At 38.3% G+C, this 23,360-nt stretch overlaps 1 long non-coding RNA gene across 9 annotated transcripts in view; it reads left to right on the top strand.

The window, feature by feature from the left end:
* Positions 1 to 23,077, top strand: part of LOC102547510 (uncharacterized) — a 212,828-nt gene extending 189,751 nt beyond the window's left edge. For 6 of the 9 annotated variants that reach the window (XR_005496106.2, XR_005496102.2, XR_010059787.1 and 3 more), the window contains 7 exons: positions 1,038 to 1,141; positions 5,613 to 5,679; positions 9,914 to 9,969; positions 16,937 to 17,030; positions 18,462 to 18,599; positions 19,577 to 19,693; positions 22,827 to 23,077. This is a non-coding gene — a long non-coding RNA (uncharacterized LOC102547510). Of the gene's footprint in view, positions 1 to 1,037; positions 1,142 to 5,612; positions 5,680 to 9,913; positions 9,970 to 16,936; positions 17,031 to 18,461; positions 18,600 to 19,576 lie in introns of all 9 variants that reach the window. The other 3 variants (XR_005496107.2, XR_010059788.1, XR_010059786.1) reach the window with 2 other exon arrangements.
* Positions 23,078 to 23,360: the final 283 nt, after the last annotated feature.

The raw sequence follows: 23,360 nt of genomic DNA, 5'->3' as shown, positions 1-23,360 counted from the left end.
TGTTAGGCTAAATTTATAGCCTATAGAACCAGGAGTTGATCCCAGAGTTCAGATGAAAGACTTGAGATTTGACTCGGTCCCATTACCAACTCTTATTTACATACAACAATTATATTTTAAATAAAGTGTCTTTAAAAATCCAGATCAAATGCCCTCCTACCCCCACTCAGGGGTTTTCAATTGCATTGTTTACTGTCTTTAAAGCCCTTGCTTGGGAAGAAAGTGGGAGATGAGAACTAACATAGCGATGTGTAAATGCTTCCATAATGATGGTGCTGCCTCTCAGCTCCCATAAGTGCATGGAATCCAGAACTCACACCATAACCAGTCACCAATGGGATTTAACAACATTTCCCCCAAGTAGCGCAAGCTCTCCCAAGTTCATCCTGAAACAGTTCAGCACCCTTTGAAATTAATGAAATCCACTAATGAATCCAAGAAACTAAATGTCTATGTAGTTTGGATAAATTGAGTAAAGAATGAAAATTTCCCTTCCATTCAATTTGTTGCAGACTGTTTTAGTGGCAAATAAATGGTAAGAAGCCAGTTCGTAGACTAGAGAGGAAATGGAGCAATCTCTTTCATCTGGTCTGTTTGACTTTAGTCTCTTTATGACAAATTAAGTATGATAATTAGTCAAATAAATTGAAAAACTTCGTAGACATCACTGAATGCTCCCACCAGCATCCCCAGTAAGAACTGTAGCGCCAAGCAAGCCAGTACACTGCTTTCCTCGTATTCATAAGTGACTGGGGCTCAATCTTTCCCATGGGCATCTCTTTGTTTAGACAGAGGTCTATCACCAGCTCCATGACCACACCTGTGTATCTCCTCCCTCTCTTCACTCCCCTGTGTATAATAGCATCTATGTAAATATTGACTTCTATTTAGTAGACCACCAGTGCTAAAAGAACACCAGCAATAAACGCATCCAGAATAAATTAGACAAAAATGGCAGACAACCATAAATACAGTTGTGCTGATCACAATTTTGTTAATTTGCTGATCAATTTCTTTTTTCCACTTTTCTTCCTAAGCACAGAGACACTTGAAAGTTTTTTGCTTCATGATATGGACACTTTGATTTTCTCTTCTCATAGAACAGTCATTTTCAAAGGTGGAACAATGGACCAAGCATAAGGTATGTGTCCATAAGTGTTATTTTATAACACACATTATCAGATGGTTTCATTGCAGTGTTTCCCAGAACGTCAAAAGAAAAAAAAAAAAACTAGAGATTTTAAATGTTAAATTTACCTGAGGAGCTTTTTTTGGTAGTAATTAATCATGTCTTAAAGACTCGGTTTCTATTTCATAGGCCAAGCAGTTCAGTTCTACAACAATTTACTCTAAAATCCCTAGTGAGAAAAATGCAATGAAAGCATGTACAGATACTTATAGAAGAATGAAAGTCATTATCTATCTATGAAAATTCATCTATGCCTATTATAAAATTAAACCCAGCCAAAGTAACTAAAAATAGTAAAAAAAAAAATAGTGCCAATACTTTAATGCCAGCAGTTTACAATGCTCTACACGTGACATAGGAAAAACTGCACAATTTTACTTTAGAAACCGAAATCAACTTGGGTGTGAGCTCCGAAAGGATAAAATGGTTTTAAGAGATGAACATACCCTACTGAATTCAGATAAGTTAACAAGTACAATGTACCTGTAAGGACTGAGGAACAAGAGAGTGTGAGCGTTAAGTACATACAAGCTCTGAGGTGGGAAAACCATTTCAGTTGGGGAGTCTTCAATTCACTGATCCTTTACAAGCATTTTTGAAAATTGAACCATGTACTCCCTCTGGGAGAACTTTGTGGAAGAGAGAGGATTAGAGTTCAGATTCTTGGAACATACATTGTACATACCAGGAGCTTGAAAACTATCCCAGGCTGCTTTGTACAATTCCTTAGGTTTGAAAAAATTATGAATAATGCAAAAACTTGTATAGTTGTATAATATGAAATATAATTTACAAATCAACACATAAAAAGGGTTGTACAAATGTGAAGAATTTCAATATTGGGATAATAGATTGTGAGTTTTGCAGCTTAATTTTAAAGAGGAAAGAAACCTAACATTGTGAGAATTAATAACTTAGCATAGATTTATTATAGCTTATTTGAGTTCAAGATTATGTGATTATGTGCATTTTATCACAGTCTTGATATAATTCTTGTTATTGTTTTGAGACAGACTGCTAAGTAGTCAGGTTGGCATTAAAGTCACTATGAAACTGAGGATAACCATTGTATCCTGCAGTTCTCAGGGGCTGAGACTTTTCATGGGGATCATCACACCTATTATTGGGTACTGAGACATAAACACCTGGTTCCTGGCTGCCAGGCAGCCACTCTAAGCACTATATTCACTGAGCTACATCCCTAGCCCCGATGTCTGTATTCACTGCTGACCTCTGGCACTTTTAGAAGCAGGTGATAAATTCTAGGATGACAGTAGCAATACCTCTGTGTCTTGATAATCGGCCCTATGACAGCATTTGAATCTGACAAATGATATTTACAATTAATTGCTCTGTCATTAGTCCAGCCATTCTTCCCTTTCTAGAAATTTAAAGCATTACTAACAATCACTTGAAGCTTCAAAAACCACACTTCTAACACATCAAAAGTAGCTACTGGCTTCCTAGACTTTAGCATGCTTAATGAGAATTAATTTCTTTAACTCCATATTTTGCTAAGTAGTGCTAAACATATATAGCTAAGTAGCAAAGTTTTGCATCTAACTCTAGTCATGTACCTGCTCTAGTCATGATTCTTCAGAGGAAGGGAATTACATGGTCTAATCTTAAAGTTATCACCTATATAATGGGAAGAATTATCAACAGTTATCTTTGTTTCTGAGAAACCTAGCAGAGCAAAAAATTATCATGCATGACTGAAATATAAAATATTATCACTATTCTTTGGCCTACAGAGATATTAGAATAATTTTCGTAATGAAGAGATTCATTGATTGGATACTATTTATTTTGTAATAATATTTTGTGCAGAATTAATAACCTGCAGTTTCAAGACAGCAGGACTCAAGACAGGAAAAAGGCAGAGACAGAAAAGGAAACAAAATTTAATAAGCAGTGCTGAACTGTATCTCAGAGTCCATGCCTAGGGTCAGCTCCCACCCTTGGTGAATCTGACATAGTTTGAAGATGAAAAAACACTCTTTGTTTTCATATGTCCCCAAGGACATTTGAGTTTGGAGTTTCTTTTTTTTTTCTTTTTTTTCGGGGCTGGGGACTGAACCCATGGAGTTCCTTTTAAAGTTATTTTGAATGTATTTGAAAGAGAGAGAGAGAGAGAGAGAGAGAGAGAGAGAGAGAGAGAGAGAGAGAGAGAGAGAGAGAGAGAAAGAGAAAGAGAGAATGTGTTTGCCTGTATGGCACTCTTCCTTCTGAAAATTTTAAAGCAAACCTTAGTGCTTTTCCTCTTTTATTTTATTTATTCTTTTGAATTTGTTTTTGAAATTTTCTCTGATATTTTACATGTGATGGGAGGAAATGAAAATTGGCTGCTATTCCAGTGGCCTTATGAGTCAATCTGCAAACAGACATATTTTTTCCATGAAATCTTTAAGATAATAATTTAAGATCTGTTCAGTTTTTTTTATCTTACCAAAGTAGTGTTTTCAATGATTATTAAAAGTGCAATTAATTCCAAGAAATTATCTCACATTAATTCTCTGACACTAAATAAGCAGCCCAAATGTCTGATTGAGAAGGAGTATAGCCTTTTAAATCTAGAGAAACAGACACACTATTTGATTAACCAACTAACCAATCCATCACATATAAAATTCTCTATTGCACATCTCTGAGGTCTAAGACTTGAATTGCGTATATAAGAAACACAAAGAGACAAAGACTAATAATATTAATCACTTATAGAAGAAATTTATGATGAACCCAGAAGTTTTCCCTGAGTATATGGTAGGGGGATCAAGATAAGACATAGAAACAGGAAGGTAGTTTCTCTTCTGTATCTAAGTATAGGAATAAAAGGACTTCAAATCTCTTCCTGTGAATCTTATGTCATATTTCATAATTTATAAATAGCAGTTATTGTGCGTGGATTAACCAAGACCCTAGATAGCACCTCAAATAGTCAGTTACTATCCTCTTCTGCCCATTAAAACTCTTGATGGCAAACTGTGAGCATGTGCAGAGGTACCCAGGCCACTAGTCAGCAATCTATCAGGGACTCACCTTATCTTTTTGTCATCTTATATTCTCCTGTGACCAAAGGCTATGAGTATTGTCCTCCCTACATCCTTTTCCGGCTAGATTTAAGTCCTGCTTCCTAATATTCCCATGGCTTCTAGTTTTTAATCTACATTTTCGTCCTGTTTCTCCTTGCTTTCCTCATGGCTTGGTTTATACTTTTTAACCCTTACTGTTCCACATTTTATCTTTTCTATAACCTTATCTAAGCTTTTGATCCCAATCTTTTCATGCTTTCCTCACTCTCAGCTTTCCCTCATAGCCCCATTAAATAACTAGCAAACATTGTTAATTATTATGAATTTAACCTACCCATATCCACAATCTGATCAGTTCTTTCCTCGTGCCTTTTTGTTGTATTATGAACCACAGGGACACCCTCCTGACGGGAATCATCTTTATAGCCATAGCACAACCCAGTAGATAGTCTCCAATCTATGTGAGCAGTGCAACTCTGATAGCATTTGTTTTTAAGTAGAAAATGTTTATTCCTTACTTTCTCTGAGAGTCTTCAGTGGTGCCTTAAGTATACTTTTGGAAAACATAGGTCTTTTTCACCCTATCTTCACCATGTGGGCCATTTGAAGGCAATACTAAGCCTTTATAGCATCTAGAGATAGCAGACCTTCCCATTCCATGCCTGCCTGAATTATCTTTCTCTGTCTAGAACAGTGTCCCTAAATTCTGTATTCTACATGTCCTCAGCTTTAACCATATATTAAATGAACGTAAGGAGTTGACCTTGCCTTCACTACCCATGCTGCATCCTTTGCTTGTTCTTCCTGTACATGTTCTTCCCAGCACCCCAGGCACCCATTAGCAGTACTCACACTCTTCTATCATGACTCATTTACTAGGTCATTTTCTCCTCTGTACCATGGTAACTCAGAGATCATTCATTGTATCTTGCATGCGACAAGAAGAACAATGGCTACTCCTCTAAGAATTGTGGGTCTAGGAGACACCCATTTATGTCTGGATTCCAGAGCTGTGTGGCACTCTTCTCAAGAGCAACTAACCCAACTGCCAAGTTTAAGCTTTATCCACAATGGTGCTTTGTCTTGCTCATAAGTCAAACACAATCAGTAGAACGTGGAAAGAAGGATCACTCAAAAGCAGATATTAAATAAGTAATTTCAAGTCACTTATCTTCTTTTTGTTGGTCTTGTCTTGAGTATTCCATAAAATTCCATGTAGGGTAAAACTGTACTGAGAGATTCTAAATAGCATCAGATAAATGTAAATTCCTACCAGTGAGTTAGCCAGCTCCCTTTCCAGTCTGCTGAGGATGACCAAAGTTGAATACAGAGCTATTTACATGAACTAAAAACTCAGAAGTCTTATTCTGTAGTGTTTTCCTTTCTGATAGGGTGAAGGGAAGTCTGTGTCTATCTCCATGCCTCAAGCTCATGCCTGTACTACTTCCTGCAGTTCAGGTTCGTATGAAGTCCTGTCATAGGCTCATGTTTTAAATGAAAGCCTTCTAGCTGGTGGCACCATTTGGGAGACTATGGAAGGAGCTATATTGTTGGTGGACTTAAGACACTTGTGTGAGTTAACTTATTATTAACTTATAATTGATATATCAATTAATTTATAATTGAAAATTCCCTAGGCCCTGGTTTTGGTTGTCGGTCTTCCTGATCATCAGAATGTGAATTTCCAGTTTCCCATTCTCCTCCTTCATGATGGACTGCAAACAAGACAAAATAAATGTTTCCTCTGTTTCTACAAGTAACATAGTGCCAGCAATGTGAACATTCCCAGTACCAGTGCCTGGCCCTCTGCTGAGAAACAGAGAGCTATAGGTGAAGAAGGTTTATTTTGTATTCAAAGATGCCCTTAAGAAAAGATTTCATCCATCCTGGATAGCCCTTTTGGAACTCCCCACCTTAAATGAAGTGTAACTTTTTGCAAGATCCACACGTCAGGAAACTCATATTCTTTCTATTTAGTCTGTAAAGGTGTCTGTCAACTTTCTTTGTTTTTCCTTATTAATTTTGTAAAATTTCTACACCCTATTTAGGTTAAGCTAAATAAAGATATATGTTGTAAAATTAAAGGTGAGAAAACAAAAAGAACTCACACAATTAAAACTACAGAGAACTGGGGGATAGGTTTGAAGGTGAGAAAAAAATGAAATGAGAGCTTACTTATCTTGACACATGCCTCAATGTGTACAGCCAAAGATTACCATGGTAATGATCTAATAAACAGCTACAGCAGACCGATATACAAGACATTGGGGCTGAATATGGCCAGGGTCCAAAATTAAAACAATTAACGTAAGAGAAATAAAATAGCTTGCAGTGTATTGAAAGAAAAGATTTGACTTAAAGTTTTAACGTAAAACCCAGGCCCTAGAGCTGACAAGCATTTTCCTATCTAGAAACTCCGAGCCAGAGAATGGATTGTGCCTGTGGACAGCTTTGCTATAATAATAACAACCGTGGCAGGAAAGGAAAAGACAGATGGACCCAACTTCTCAGCCTTTTACCATCTCTCCTCCTGATTCTTCTTGCTTATTTTGAGCATCGACAAAATGGCACAGTGGTTATCATAGATCTTTGCATAGCATTGATTCAAGCCTGCAATGAAACAAGCCTGCTCCTGAGTAGTCACCTGCATCCCCAGCTCAAACCTACCTCTTCCTCTGTGCTGTCAATCTTGCATAACTCGGAGACCAGCATTTATCTTACTTTGCATCCCCAATCCCTCTACCTTGTCAGTCTAGCAGGTGTTCTTTTCAGATTGCTTTCATTCCTCATTACTCATTTCGGGCCCTTTCTACTTTTGTGTCCGTTTTTATGCTTTCCCCTTTCCTGATATGTACCTCAGGCATCATGCCTCTCCATTGCTCAGAAAGGTTCGTCTTATTTGTCGGTGGTTATTTCCACAGCTAAAGGAGGCCTTAGAAAATGCACCTGCTCGGCTTGCTTTCTTTCTCCGGGTATGTACGTTCTGGGTGCTTAGAAATAGGAAATCAGGACTCTTTTGTTGTTGTTGCTATTGTGGGTTTGTTTGTTTTGTTTTTGTTTTTGTTTTCACTACTTCTTAAAGCCTGATGTGACCATCTTAGATTCTAAATGGTACCACCTCCTTCTCCTTTTCGGAAATAAGTTCAATTAAAAGGCTTTAGAAACTCTGTGTCTGTAATTCTGTAACCAAAACACAGAAGTTCTGATCCTTTTAGGATTCCTTTGCTTGTAGCCACTTGCGGGTGTGGAGAATCCCACAGAAGAATCTAAGCAAGTGTGCAAATTCAGTTTTACACACATCTAAAATAAATTGTCATGGAGATGGCATGAAGACAGTCCCCTTTTACTTCCAAAGTATTCAAAGCCTCCCCACAACATGTTTTTCTGTTGTTGTACTAGCAACTTTGGAGGTATGGAGGTCATGCCTGTCAAATCTAGAATGGGAGGAAGGCCAGTGTCCCTTGCAGAGACATGAATCTGACCCAGAATTCCAACTCTGAACTGCTCTACATTACACAGTCCTCCAAATAGTTAATAAAATTAGCTCAGGCATGACATATCCCACTGTTCCAAGGAAACACAGGGGACACTTGATTCCAAAGAAAACCCATTAGAAAGAAACTTCGAGAATAATCCATGACCCTGTATCCCCCACTCATTTTCACTTAGTCAGATGTTTATGTTTATGTGCCACTGTTAAGAAATGGATGCTAGACATTCCAGCTGACTTATTGTCCATTTTATCATTATAAAAATTTGAAAGCTAGTCAAAGCATTAGGTACTTGCTAAACCAGCAGCAAACCACTGAACTGAGAATAGGACCCCCGTTGAAGGAATCAGAGAAAGAACTGGAAGAGCTTGAAGGGGCTCGAGACCCCATATGTACAACAATGCCAAGCAACCAGAGCTTCCAGGGACTAAGCTACTACCTAAAGACTATACATGGACTGACCCTGGACTCTGACCTCATAGGTAGCAATGAATATCCTAGTAAGAGCACCAGTGGAAGGGGAAGCCCTGGGTCCTGCTAAGACTGAACTCCCAGTGGACTGTTGGGGGGAGGGGGACAATGGGGGGAGGGTGGGGAGGGGAACACCGATAAGAAAGGGGAGGGGGGAGGGGGATGTTTGCCCGGAAACTGGGAAAGGGAATAACACTCGAAATGTATATAAGAAATACTCAAGTTAATAATAAAAAAAAATTCACCACAAATTATCTGCCTTTTTCCCTTATGGATATATATTTTGTAAAGAGGTGATATATATGTATGTGCATGATATATATATATATATATATATATATATATATATATATATGTGTGTGTGTGTGTGTGTGTGTGTGTGTATGTACATGTATAGAAAATTATAATATGTTCTGTACAATTTATAGAATTTGTAAGAAAATATGCAGCGAGTGGAAGCAGGGTCAGAGAGCAGAAGCATGAATGGAATCCTGAAATTCAAAGTGATAGCCTCTGTCTGTTACAGAGCTTTTCAAATACTGTCTGTCTTTATCTCCATTTTTAATTGAGATGTTTATTTTTCTGTTGACCCAATACTATACTAGTACCCTCATCTTGTAAACTATATTTCCTATATTTTGACGGAAATGTATGCAGTATCATGAACTGACTGAGCCCGAAGTTCTCTCTATTTCAAAGTAAAGATTTCCAATTATTTTTTCTTCTTCTGTAGGTGTAAGTAAATATTCAGGGGGTGGACTGGTGTACATAGCCTGCTTCTGGAATGAGCTTTTCATCATTCAGAATTTCTGCCTGTTCTATGCAGTATCACCTCCACCCCAGACACTTTCTGTTCCTTCATATTGCTATTAGCAATTGATTTTGTTGATGTACAAAAAAAAATATCATTTCAAAAGGCATTCCTTTCCCTAGCCAATATCTCTTGTGAGTTCAGCTTTTTCAGTCAGTAACTTGCTTCTGAGCTGGGGTTTCTACATTAGGTGCTTTGATTTACAGCTACTGTATAACCCTTTTTAAAGGCTTCTTCCCACTTTCTTGGACATTAGCACATAGTGTTTAGCTTGCTATTGATGAGGGTTGTGTCATATATATATATATGAAGGAGAGAGAGAGAGAGAGAGAGAGAGAGAGAGAGAGAGAGAGAGAGAGAGAGAGAGGAGGCCGGACTATGTAGGCTAGACAGCCTGATTCTTAAAATTATTCTTGCCTCCACTTCTTTCTAAGAGCTAGATGCCAGGCATACCTGGCTATGTTGTCCCGCCCTCACCAGATTAGTCAATCCAACAAAACCTTTTCTTGCTGTCATTCTTCAGTTAAATATCAGATTGCTTTTCCTTTTACCAAAAATACTACATTGGCACAAAGGTCTTTGTAGCCTTATGATTGTAACTGAGTCTATCTTTATGTGAAATGTTGACAGGATATTCGTTTCAGTTGATTTGGGGGGTTGGGCATGTTCATCTCTTTATCTTTAAGGTTTATTGGACAGAGAGCTTTCCTGGTTTGTTTTTCTCCTCGGACTCCCTTTCTCATCGGACTTAGTCTCAGGAAGACCATTCTCGATAATACATGTGAGAAGTTGGTGGGGTGCATGTGGATTTACAGGAACTTCTGCTCAATTTAAACTTTTCGTCTCTGATAACGCTATTTTAGAAGCGGGGCCCTTCCTTCCAAAGCTGGACATTGATTATTTTTCTCTCCCTCTTCAGGTGAATGGTTTCTACAAGCAGCAAGAGTGAGTGTCAGAGCAGAAAAGGAATGGGCAGTAAGCATGGGAGCATTTTACTGTTGTTTCTTTACACTGCATAAGACATAGAACCTCTCCTAGAATATGTTGTCCTTAATAACAGGAGAGTCCACTGTCCAGACTTCTGTCATCAATTTTTGTTCCCAGATAGGAAAAGTATAATAATATTTTCTTCAAAATATACACATGAACATTTTAGAAAGTTATGGATATAAATTAAATTATTCATAAAAGAAACACACGCACACACACACACACACAGAGAGAGAGAGAGAGAGAGAGAGAGAGAGAGAGAGAGAGAGAGAGAGGCACTTAGGAGCTTAACCAGTGAGTAACCTTGCTGCCCAAGCATGAAGGCCTCAGTCTAAATCCCCAGAATGAATTTAAAATGAGCAAAATAAATCAGTCTGGAGGTTCCTCAGAAAATTGGACATTGAACTACCTGAGGACCCAGCTATACCTCTCTTGGGCATATATCCAAAAGATGCCCCAACATATAACAAAGACACATGCTCCACTATGTTCATAGCAGCCTTATTTATAATAGCCAGAAGCTGGAAAGAACCCAGATGCCCTTCAACAGAGGAATGGATACAGAAAATGTGGTACATCTACACAATGGAATATTACTCAGCTATCAAAAACAATGACTTTATGAAATTCGTAGGCAAATGGTTGGAACTGGAAAATATCATCCTGAGTGAGGTAACCCAATCACAGAAAAACACACATGGTATGCACTCATTGATAAATGGCTTTTAGCCCAAATGCTTGAATTACCCTAGATGCCTAGAACACATGAAACTCAAGATGGATGATCAAAATGTGAATGCTTCACTCCTTCTTTAAAAGGGGAACAAGAACACCCTTGGCAGGGAATAGAGAGGCAAAGATTAAAACAGACACAGAAGGAACACCCATTCAGAGCCTGCCCCACATGTGGCCCATACATATACCGCCACAAAACGGCAACCAACAGATTGGGAAAAGATCTTTACCAATCCTACAACAGATAGAAGCCTTATATCCAAAATATACAAAGAACTCAAGAAGTTAGACCGCAGGGAAACAAATAACCCTATTAAAAAATGGGGTTCAGAGCTAAACAAAGAATTCACAGCTGAGGAATGCCGAATGGCTGAGAAACACCTAAAGAAATGTTCAACATCTTTAGTCATAAGGGAAATGCAAATCAAAACAACCCTGAGATTTCACCTCACACCAGTGAGAATGGCTAAGATCAAAACCTCAGGTGACAGCAGATGCTGGCGAGGATGTGGAGAAAGAGGAACACTCCTCCATTGTTGGTGGGATTGCAGACTGGTAAAACCATTCTGGAAATCAGTCTGGAGGTTCCTCAGAAAATTGGACATTGAACTGCCTGAGGATCCAGCTATACCTCTCTTGGGCATATACCCAAAAGATGCCTCAACATATAAAAGAGACACGTGCTCCACTATGTTCATCGCAGCCTTATTTATAATAGCCAGAAAATGGAAAGAACCCAGATGCCCTTCAACAGAGGAATGGATACAGAAAATGTGGTACATCTACACAATGGAATATTACTCAGCTATCAAAAACAACGAGTTTATGAAATTCGTAGGCAAATGGTTGGAACTGGAAAATATCATCCTGAGTGAGCTAACCCAATCACAGAAAGACATACATGGTATGCACTCATTGATAAGTGGCTATTAGCCCAAATGCTTGAATTACCCTAGATCCCTAGAACAAACGAAACTCAAGACGGATGATCAAAATGTGAATGCTTCACTCCTTCTTTAAATGAGGAAAAAGAATACCCTTGGCAGGGAAGGGAGAGGCAAAGATTAAAACAGAGACTGAAGGAACACCCATTCAGAGCCTGCCCCACATGTGGCCCATACATATACAGCCACCCAATTAGACAAGATGGATGAAGCAAAAAAGTGCAGACCGACAGGAGCCTTATGTAGATCGCTCCTGAGAGACACAGCCAGAATACAGCAAATACAGAGGCGAATGCCAGCAGCAAACCACTGAACTGAGAATAGGTCCCCTATTGAAGGAATCAGAGAAAGAACTGGAAAAGCTTGAAGGTGCTCGAGACCCCAAAAGTACAACAATGCCAAGCAACCAGAGCTTCCAGAGACTAAGCCACTACCTAAAGACTATACATGGACTGACCCTGGACCCTGACCCCATAGGTAGCAATGAATATCCTAGTAAGAGCACCAGTGGAAGGGGAAGCCCTGGGTCCTGCTAAGACTGAACCCCCAGTGAACTAGACTATGGGGGGAGGGCGGCAATGGGGGGAGGGTTGGGAGGGGAACACCCATAAGGAAGGGGAGGGGGGAGGGGGATGTTTGCCCGGAAACCGGGAAAGGGAATAACACTCGAAATGTATATAAGAAATACTCAAGTTAATAAAAAAAAAAAAAAACAAAAACCAAAAACAAAAAAAAAAGAAATAAAGATTCTACAATCCCTCTGAAAAAAAAAAAAAAAAAAGATGGATGAAGCAAAGAAGTGCAGGCCAACAGGAACCGGATGTAGATCTCTCCTGAGAGACACAGCCGGAATACAGAAAATGAATAGGCGAATGTCAGCAGCAAACCACTGAACTGAGAACGGGACCCGCATTGGAGGAATCTTAGAAAGGACTGAAATAGCTTGAAGGGGTTTGAAACCCCACATGAACAACAATGCCAACCAACCAGAGCTTCCAGGGACTAAGCGACTACCCAAAGACTATACATGGACTGACCCTGGACTCCAACTGCATACATAGCAATGAATAGCCTAGTAAGAACACCAGTGGAAGGGGAAGAACTTGGTTTTGCCAAGACTGAACCCCCAGAGAATGTGATTGTTGGGGGGAGGGCAGTAATAGGAGGAGGATGGGGAGGGGAACACCCACAGAGAAGGGGAGAGGGAGGGGTTAGGGGGAAACCGGGAAAAGGAATAACAATCGAAATGTAAATAAGAAATACTTGAGTTAATAAAGATGAAAAAAATCTAAATACAAAATGAGCAAAAGTACAACTATCGCCCCAAAACCACTAGACCTGTTTATGACTGTAACTTCAATGCTGTGGAAGATGAAGAGATAGTTGTATTGTTGGAGCTACTGGACAATATCAGATCTCCAGATACAATAAGAAATGCTTTCTTAAGGAAATGGGCAGGAAGACATAGAATAAGATACTTACCAAGCTTTTCTAGTCTCCGCACATGCACATAGATACATGAACTAGAGTATAGACACATACATCTGAACACATGTGCATATACTACATTCACTCATAAATATAGACACATATATAAACACAAGCAGGGACATAAAACTGTATAAATATGCATATGAGAGATATGTATATTCATCCTGGAGATTTGGGCTCAGGCCTTCATGCTTGAGCAGCAAGATCTCTTACTCAATGGTCAAGCACCGGAGCTTCTGTGTGTGTGTGTGTGTGTGTGTGTGTGTGTGTGTGTGTGTGTGTGTGTGTGCATGTGTGTGTGCATGTGTGTGTGTGCATATGTATGTATAAGTGAGAAATGTCTCACTGCGGAAGTCCTTCTTGTACAAATATGAGGGCCTGAATTCAGTGTCCTGGTTCCTAGAACTTGGTGGCAGTTAGCACAAATATCTGGATCGTGGGGACTTTTTGGACAACTAACTACACAAAACAGCTAATATTGATGATGATAAAAGATAGTCACAGAAATGCAGGCATGGATGAGTGCACCCACAAATATATGAACATTCACACACACACACACATACACACACAAACAAACACAAACACACACAATGCATTTAACACTGTGTGTGTTCAGTAAAGCTTTCAAAGTGTAGGGAAAATGGTTTCCAAAAACCACACTGAGACGTCCCATTTGTATTTTAATTGTTTGGAAAGACTGTTCATAGGACAATGATTTCCAGAGTTCAGAACCACTTATTCATTCACATTCAACTCGTTCATTCACACTTTCTAACACAAATAGTTCATTTTATTCACAATACTGATATAACTGCTATTTCACTTTGCTGCTTTGTTCAACATTGAGAGCTCTTACCGAATAGCACCCAGAGGTGCCTGTGAACAACTTATCAACAAATATGTTCCACCTAGGAGCTTCAGCTTGCCAGGCATATGAATATACAGGTTGTTCCTGGTCGTAGCCTATTTCTAAGACTACTTTTTACACACTTGGTTACCTCTGCAAAAATAAGGAACAGACAAATTTACATAGAATTATTCCAACGCACCTGTATGTTTTGAATACAGATAGCAACTAATACCAATAATATAAAGCTTGGCTACTTGGAATTCTGACATATTATTGTTCATTCAGTTTTTGCTAATTCATTTAAAATATTACCTTGCTTTTATTTTGTTACTAGCATTGTTCCTATTTATGGTACATTTTAATTATTTTTTAAAAGTCTCTTTAAATTTATATTATTTTCATATTATTTTTATAATTGACTTCAACAACTTTCTGCATATTATGATGTCCAACATTTTCTCATTAAAATTATCATGCACATCCCTTAAATATATATTTGTTGCTGAATTTGATTTTAGTGCTTTTTGCCAACATGTGGTTTCCATTTGTATATGTCATTTACTCCCTTGATTTGGGCCAGGGGGAATAGGTATGTTTGCAGAATACTTTTAAATAAAAGTAGAGATAACCTTGATAATAATTAAAAATATACATTTTCATTTTTAAGATATGAAACTCTGTGCTCCCTTCCATAATAATCACAATTCTGCAGGAATAAGCTATAAACACAGAAATTTAAAAATAACTCTTTTCCATAAAGCTTGGGTTAAACCATCAACAAAAGCCTCTGTTTTGTTGGTTGGGCAGGAGGTAGGGTGCTTAGTTTAGTGACTGGCTTGGATATGACTATTACACTTTAGAATTAATACATTCATTGTTGGCCTCCCTTCAGGGTTGCCTGTAAACAGCACTGCATCCCTGCAGGCAACTGATTTTGCCACAAAACCATGGATTAGTCAGAATTTGATTACTGTGTACAAAGGTTATGTGGTGAATAAAACAGTGAATGCTGCTAAATTATTGTTGTCCTCAATTCAGAAGAACACAAAAATAGCAGGTCGACAGCTTTTGAGGTGCATGACTTCACCAAGACTTGTGCACCATGTCCCTAGAGAAAGCCTGAAAGAAAAAAAGACCTGAGGATGTGGGTTTGCTCTCTAAATTTTGTGTTAATACTGTTTGTATTTGGACTTAGGCCATCAAATAACAGAAAATAATAATAATAATAATAATAATAATAATAATAATAATAATAATAATAATGGGTCCAGAGACCCCTTACTTTAAGCTCTCTAGAGATAAGTTATTTTCCACGAACTTTTCTCAGCACAGTTCTGCAGGGAAACAAAGCAAAGAAGCAACGGAGTAGACACTAATTCATATGTATGCACACTTAGAAAATTACACTCTTCCCTGAAGAACAAAACACAATTGATTTTGTCTTGGAGCATAATACTAACATGCTCTTACTATCCTTTCGGGAACAGTTACTATTTTTCTTGAGCTAAATCCACAAAAATTAAGTAATTTTAACAAATTCATCCTCTAAGATAATTATACCTTTAAAGCAATCATCTTTAGAGGCTAAGTAGTAAATTTTTAATATTTTATGTCTCACAAAATTTAAGAAAATTAGACAAGAACGAGAATGAAAAATTCAAGAAAGTACATGTTATTTGCTTACGTACCTACCCATCTCTTTGGTAGACTGGGCTGTCTGAGGTGGAGAAATCTCATCTCAGTCAGAATCACTATAACACTGGTAGGTGGTGTGTTCTCCTTCTGGACAGTTATGGACAAATTCAAGATACATTTTTGCTAACTAAATAATGGACATTGTGTTTTACTTTCTCACATCTTATCTTATTATGCATTTAGAACGCACCCATCGGTGTCTCTTTTTGTGTGTTGTGTGTATAGCATGCGTGCGTGCGTGCGTGCATGCGTGTGTGTGTGTGTGTGTGTGTGTGTCTTCATGTGTATATTTAACCTAGAGGATCATTTCAGATATCTTGCCTAATTCCTGTCTACCCTGGTTCTCTTTTAGTTTGGTTTGTTTTTTGTATGTTTTCTTGTTTTTTCTCTTTTTTTCTTTTTGTTCTTTTTCTCGGAGCTGGGGACCGAACCCAAGGCCTTGCGCTTCCTAGGCAAGCGCTCTACCACTGAGCTAAATCTCCAACCCTGTTTTCTTGTTTAGATGGGGTATCTCATTGGTTTTCACTACCTGCTTTGCCAGGAAACCTCAGTGACTCACCTGCTTAGATGTCTCTGGGCTACCAATTTTCTTTCCTTTGTTTTTACATTTTTCTTTTACTTCGGAGATTATAGTATATCATTTATCATTCCCTTTCCTCTCTCCAAATCTTCCTGCATAATCCTCTGTTGACTTTCAAATCCATGTCCTATTTTTCTTTAATTGTCACTACATGTATATATGTATACACATGTATTATATATAAAGTTTTATATTCTAATAATTTAATTCTATTAATTATATTCCTAGATATAACATACCTTGTGTATTTGATGTTATTGGTTTGTATATTTCCTGGGATGACCATTGGTATTGGATAACCCATTCATTTGTTCTTCCAAAGGGAAGACTAGTTTTTTCACTCTCTGTCTTCCTCAATTGGCTACAATTCTTTGTTTAGGGTTACAGCTTTATGTTATATCACTTGTTCATGTTACATTACCTATTGCTATTGTCCTTGCTCTGCTAAAGTTTGGGACATCATAGTGATGAGCTTTTATAGATGTAGTTTCTGAAATTACTAGAACACACAAATTCAGAGGAAACTCTCTGACTCTATGGTTCTCTAAATCTTTCTGTATTCTTTTCTATGATGATTTCTGAGGTTTATATGTGGAAATGTTTTGCAGATGCAGTTTATTTGTTGCCATTATTTTATATTTTAATCATTTGCAGTTTTCTGTGAGGGTGAATTATAAGGAATGAACTCAGGTCTTCAGTAAGAAGCTTTAGCAACTGAGCTATCCCTGTCTTTCCCATTTCTTGACAGGTAAGTTTCTAAATTTTTTAAATGATAAAATAAAAATTATTTAAATAACTAATTAATTTAAAAAGGGAGATGAGAAGCAGAATTTTGTGTAAATGTTTGATTATTGATAGATTGTGATATGCAGTATCACTCTTACAGATTTGTTAGACTCAGGCAAAAACATCTTTAAGGGAAAGAAAACTGAATTAGAAGTTGCTTGATGAAGATATTTTCATTTTGTCACTGTCTCACCCCTGAGAAAACAAACTAATAGTGTTGTTCAAACTACCAAACTTACATGAATGTCTTTTTCATAAAGTATATCAGGTTGGTGAGTAGAGTTTTTCAAAACTAATAATCAAACAGATTCAAATTTATAGTGTGTAAGTTTATTTGTCTGTGATAATGAAAGATACTGAAAAGATTGACAGAATGTCAAAGACGAGGAACCGTGTATGTCCTTGGCCTTTCTTTTGTGCCTTTATTATGATGTCTGAGCCAAGTGTGTTTTCCCATTTCTAGACCCTGCTCACTAAGCAGCTGACTTGGGTAGTAGGTTTCAAGGAGGTCACATATTGGAAGAGAAAAGAAGAAAGAAAGAAATACATGTTGAGCACTCTCTTTGCTTCTGCTGATTCATTCAAAATGAAGTGTTCTGTACAAAATGACTTGGTGATGTGAACGTTTTCCACAGCCTAGATAACTCTAAGGAGACATGTGCCCTTGTATTTTTCTGTTCTCACCTGTCATTGCTTATACAGAGTTACTCTCAGCCTGAGTGTGGTAGCCCCATGTTCCCAAATGTCTGTGCCATTAAAGGCCAAGAACAGGATTTCTGTAAACAAAGGATGGGATTTCCTAGGCATCTGATTACTCTATAAGTTTAAAGACAATAACAAAGCAGGTAGAGGTCTTTAAGTGACAACTGACAGAATGTGAAATTTTACCTTGACCTGACACTATATATAAGTAATTGAGTAATTTTAACCCTAACATCACTCTGCTGTTCTACATGCAACTTCTTTTTTTCTTTTTTTCGGAGCTGGGGACTGAACCCAGGGCCTTGCGCTTGCTGGGCAAGCACTCTACCACTGAGCTAAATCCCCAACCCCTACATGCAACTTATTAACTTGAACCTTCTTCTCAGTTCAACTTGACATGAAGTGAGGAATGTCACGAACAGTAATGATTCTTACTACAATTTGAATGACACTGTTGTCCATGTTTACATACTTCAGTCTTGAGAACTGTAGTTCCTTACCCATTAACGCTCTAGCACCATGTGCTACTGTACTATCCTTGTCCACATAATAGACTCTAAAACACCATGGGAACATTGACTCTGTTGTATCTCTGAGACCTACAATAATTTAACCTCTCCATGTAGTTGATAGAAACGAAGAAGTTATCCTTTCCTACATGTGAATTAGCTTTGGCCATGACTTTTTCCAGGGTAATCTGGAAAGGGAATTGTTTCACATTTCTCATCTCTGCCAGAGGATGGTGTGTGACCCTGGGAGGGGGTGTGCTACACACGTATATGACAGATCACAGCATCACAGTAGATATCCCTCCAACGTTACTCAAAAGGTAAGTAGTTTCTCAGGGGTTCCTAGACACATAGAGAAAGTAGAGCTTGAAAATTAAACCTGGAAATTCAAATAGCAGAGGAGGTAGACAAATGAGCAACAGGAAGAAAGAGCGAAAGGGACAAGACTCCTATCTCCATAGTATTCAATGATCACTCTTTCACTGGTCACATCATACCACCTGCAACTTAGAGTTAACACATAATGAGCAACAAAATATCAGATGGCTTTTAAAATCCTCTCCTTCAAAGTATCACTGTCTCTAGGATTCATTTTATTCTCTGGATTTGTTTATATTGAATTATGGAGGCCTGTGCATCTATATGTACTTGTGCATGTACCTGTATGCATGTGCAGAGGTAGTTGAGAAAAACACTCCAGGACTTCTTGTTTTCTCTGTGTTGTTTTGGTAATTTTCTTCTACACTCCATTTCATTGGAAATATTTTACTTAGAACCATATACTATCTGGGCTGGGGACATGGCTCTGTTGATAAAGTGCTGGCTTTCCAAGCAAGGAGATCTGTGTTTAACCTTCAGAATATTTAGAACATAATTAATATAATAATAATAATAATAGTAATAATAATAAATAATGCCATATGACTGTTCCGTGAGATACCATATGTTTTTAAAGGATGGTTGATACTAAGGATGATCCCTCAGATTGACCTTTGTCCTCCACATGCAAGTGAACCTTCCATTCAATTGCACACATAGAAACAAGCAACTACACACACACACACACACACACACACACATGCATACACACACAAACACACACATGCATACACACACACATACACACACATGCATACACACACACATACACACACACACACACGTTATTGTAGCTGTATATATATTCAGTCAAAAAACTCTCCTCTTAGGAGAGATAAGGTAAGGTATTATTAAAAAACTAGGTTACCTCAAAACTGTTTTGTGTATCTGACCTCCGTTTCTTTTTCTGAGCTTCTAGTTCTGGATTGCTGTTGTGTGTCAAGATTTTACTGGGGAGAGGATACACATATCTACTCACAGCTACTTTCCTCTGATACGGAGCCCAGGATGGACTAAAGTACAACTTGATGAAACAGTGAGTTGTACTGAGGTCACTCACAGGAATGTAGGCGAGTAGTTACTTACCACAGCAGAAACACATCACAGAGAGCTGCATCGCCAAAATGTGTCCCCAAATGGATACCAGCTCATAACGGTTGGAATGTGGAGCACGCTGCAGAGCCAGCAGTTCAACAGACTGCAGAGTGTCCTCTCCAAGTGGCTCTGATCTAAACCTCTTCCAGGCAGCTCAGCTGTTTTCTGCTTTTTCCAGGCAGGAAGCTGTTCTGGGTTCAGAGTTTTCTGTGTAGTTTGTGCTTATCTGAGAATTTTCTTTCCAAGTTGACTTGTCTGAGAGCTCTCTTCAGCATTCTATTGTTTAATCTTAGGAGGGAGGGACCTGGGAAATCTGCTTAGTTTCAGGGAGTTCCTGAAGGTGTTGATTTGTTTACCTTCTGCCTTAAGAAACTTCCTTTTAGGATAGAATGTTTCAATCTTGAAGAAAACAACTTTTCACTTAAACTCAGGTCACTATTTTCTTAGTCACCTACAGCTTCTTGACATTTTTGCGTCTCAGACGATGCTTCATACTTCTGTCAATCTTAGTGAAAAGCCATGCTTGCCAGAAACCCAAGGTAGCACCTTCCCTGGTTTTCCTGATCTTTATGAGACTTGCTTTGTATTTCTCATGGAAAAGTGCCAAGAGTATACATTACACATAGAGATTAGTTTGAAAATCCTAAATTCCCTCCTTTATGCAGGATTTCTTTTTTCCTTATAACATCTTTGGGAGGTTGTCTGAGCAGAGTTGTGGTCCCATTCACAGATGACAAGATCTCATGGCTGTAAATGAGGGGACAAGCTTTTTCAGTTTGTGTTTCAACTCTGAGTTGAACTCATGTTCTGGTCTGTCTTTACTCTTCTGTTCCAGCAGGTCAAATGTGAGAGGCAATAACATTAAGGAGGGACTCACAGTAGAGGTAATTTCTGAAAGGGGTCCTGGATGAATCAGAAAGTCATCCTAGGTGGGCAGTTAGCAGAAGGTAAGGAAATGAATGGCCTCTCATAACAAAGTGTGAAGAAAAAAATTAACTTTATTAAAGTACTCATTATTCTTTTTTATATTTAGTCATTTTTATATTTATAAATGATCTGTTTGTATTCATGTCTGTGCATTAAGAGTATGTATGTGCATCTGGTACCTACAGACACCAGAAGAGGGAGTTAGACGCCATGGAATTGGAGTTCCAGGTAGATGTAACCTGACAGATGGGTGCTGGGAACAAAATTTGCACAATCAGAATGTACTCTGACTCTCTGAACCAAGACTTTCTTTCCCTTAATCTCCTTTAAAGCAATGTACTTCTCAAGAAGGTGGTGTTGTCTAGAGTTGAATAGCTCCCATGTATCATCTGTAAAGAATGTTCAGACTTTTTAATTCAAGGATGGAACATTCATTTGGTCGTTGTTGTTGTTGTTGCTGTTGTTGTTGTTGCTGTTGTTGTTGTTGTTGTTGTTGCTGTTGTTGTTGTTGTTGTTGCTGCTGTTGCTGTTGTTGTTACCATTCTCCTTGATGTTCCTTACTTCAAGATTTGCTTGGGGACCATTCTCCTGAGAGATATTTCCACCATAATCCTCCAGATATCTCTTTTAAGCAGGTCAAACACAATGACAAGTGATTCACATTCTCTCTCTCTCTCTCTCTCTCTCTCTCTCTCTCTCTCTCTCACACACACACACACACACATTCACACACACAGAATAATTTATTACCATTTTATATATACAAAAAGAATATTTTATTCCCATCATATACACATAAATACACATACAAACACAGAGGGGATACTTTATTGTCATTTAACACATATACAGAATATTTTATTTTCATTAGACACACACACACACACACACATGCACACACACACACAGACATACAAATGCAGGCATCACACATGTATTCATACATGCATCTACACACATCTACAGCTGGAACACCATTCAAGTCTCATTTTTAACCTGAGCTAGGATGCCTTCTCAATCGTTTGTCTGAACACTGGGAGAAGGCTTCTTTCCTTGTCTTGCCAAACCATTTGAAACCTATAATGACCTACATAGCTTACCCTTCTGCCTTCCCCTATGCCATTGCCACAGTCAGTATGGAAACCAGAAATCCTGTTTGCTGCTCTTCTAGTGCATAATCAGTGTAGTCAATTAGATGTACATGAAGAGGTTATGCTTCTGACAGGGACCGGACAGGATCAGAAGATACATCAGCTTTCCAAAATTAATAAAAATTATAGTCATAAAAGCAATAATTCAATCACTTTTTAAAAAGAGCACTGATCATAATACTTATTAAAGGCTGGGTGCTGTTGAGGTATGTTTAAGGAGCCCAAGCACACTCATTCAGCAGCATCGGCCCCAACTCATTCCCAAACATTTCCCTGATATATAGATTACCTGATATGCTCATTTAATAAGCAGTATTTACTAACAGTCCTGTCTAGACTGCTCAGTCAGGGGAAAGCACTCATAAAGAGGATAACGGAAATGAGGCAGGACAGTTTTTTTTCTCCTGCCTTGTTTATTAACAATAAAATACTGAGTATGGAAAATGAGAGCCATCTATTTCTGTACACAAGTCAATTCTTTTCTTCAAATTTATATAATACTTTGAGAAGACTCCATGTTTGTCTTACCTTGATCTCATATTCTGTTTTAAAACAAGCTACAAGGGTCAATTGCGGCACATGTTTTTTAATTACATTGATTCCTCTCTTATAAAAGCAGAGGGTGACATTGGGTAGTGTCTTCCAGATGGAACATTCCATGGTCTTTGTTCTCGCCTCCTTGCTCAGTGACCTGTCCTGTAGTTCCACAAGCTTCTCTGTTCAGTATTTTTCTATGATGATAGATATCTGAGACTAAGAATCATGTGTTCAATTGAAGACCCAGTTAAATAGTTTGTGCACTTCACAGAGCTGTCCCGCAAAAGGAATTTATGGTGACAGAAAGACATGTGCCTTAATATATGAAAAGAGACATACTTTTCATCCCTCTTTCCTTAAGGCATAGAAATTTCCCTCTTGTATTTCACAAGATGGTATCATCAATGTCATCAAGGACCTTATTTGTTCTACCACAGAACTTATCCTTCTTTTTCTTAGGTCTCATGTTTAAAAGAGTCCCTATCTTGTGATGGTAGCACTGTCTTCAAGGGGGAGAGGCAGGACAAATACGGACAAGGACAAGTCAGGTCATGGGCATTTGATTCATGAGAACCTTACTCTCAGACCTCAGGGATCTCAACAGGCTTCTCCAAGCAACATTTCTGTTCATGGGGACAAACCTCACAGAGCTGCCACACTCGATGAATTTTTATCAAATAGCACATAAATAAATAACAATCTGTGAGCCTGCATAGCTCTCAGTGACTTGTGTGACCCTTATTGCTCCCATTTTACTTGACTCTCCTGATGTCTTTCCCAAGGCACAGAAGGGGGAAGTGTCTTTGGACACCACAGGTACTAAGTGATACGCCTGTTTGCCTAACCTCAAGTGACAAAGTGCTGGTCCTCATATATCACAGACTTGCCCAGGGAGGATTAGGTCACACTGGCCAGGGGTTTTGCTAATAAGATCATGCATAATCAATAAGGGTCAGCTGACATCTTGTCAACTCCATCACTGTCAATGGGGCG

The sequence above is a fragment of the Rattus norvegicus genome, chromosome 18 (assembly GCF_036323735.1).
Source record: "Rattus norvegicus strain BN/NHsdMcwi chromosome 18, GRCr8, whole genome shotgun sequence".
NCBI lineage: Eukaryota > Metazoa > Chordata > Mammalia > Rodentia > Muridae > Rattus > Rattus norvegicus.
Note: the sequence above shows the minus strand (reverse complement) of the source record. Positions and strands in the feature narration are given on the sequence as shown.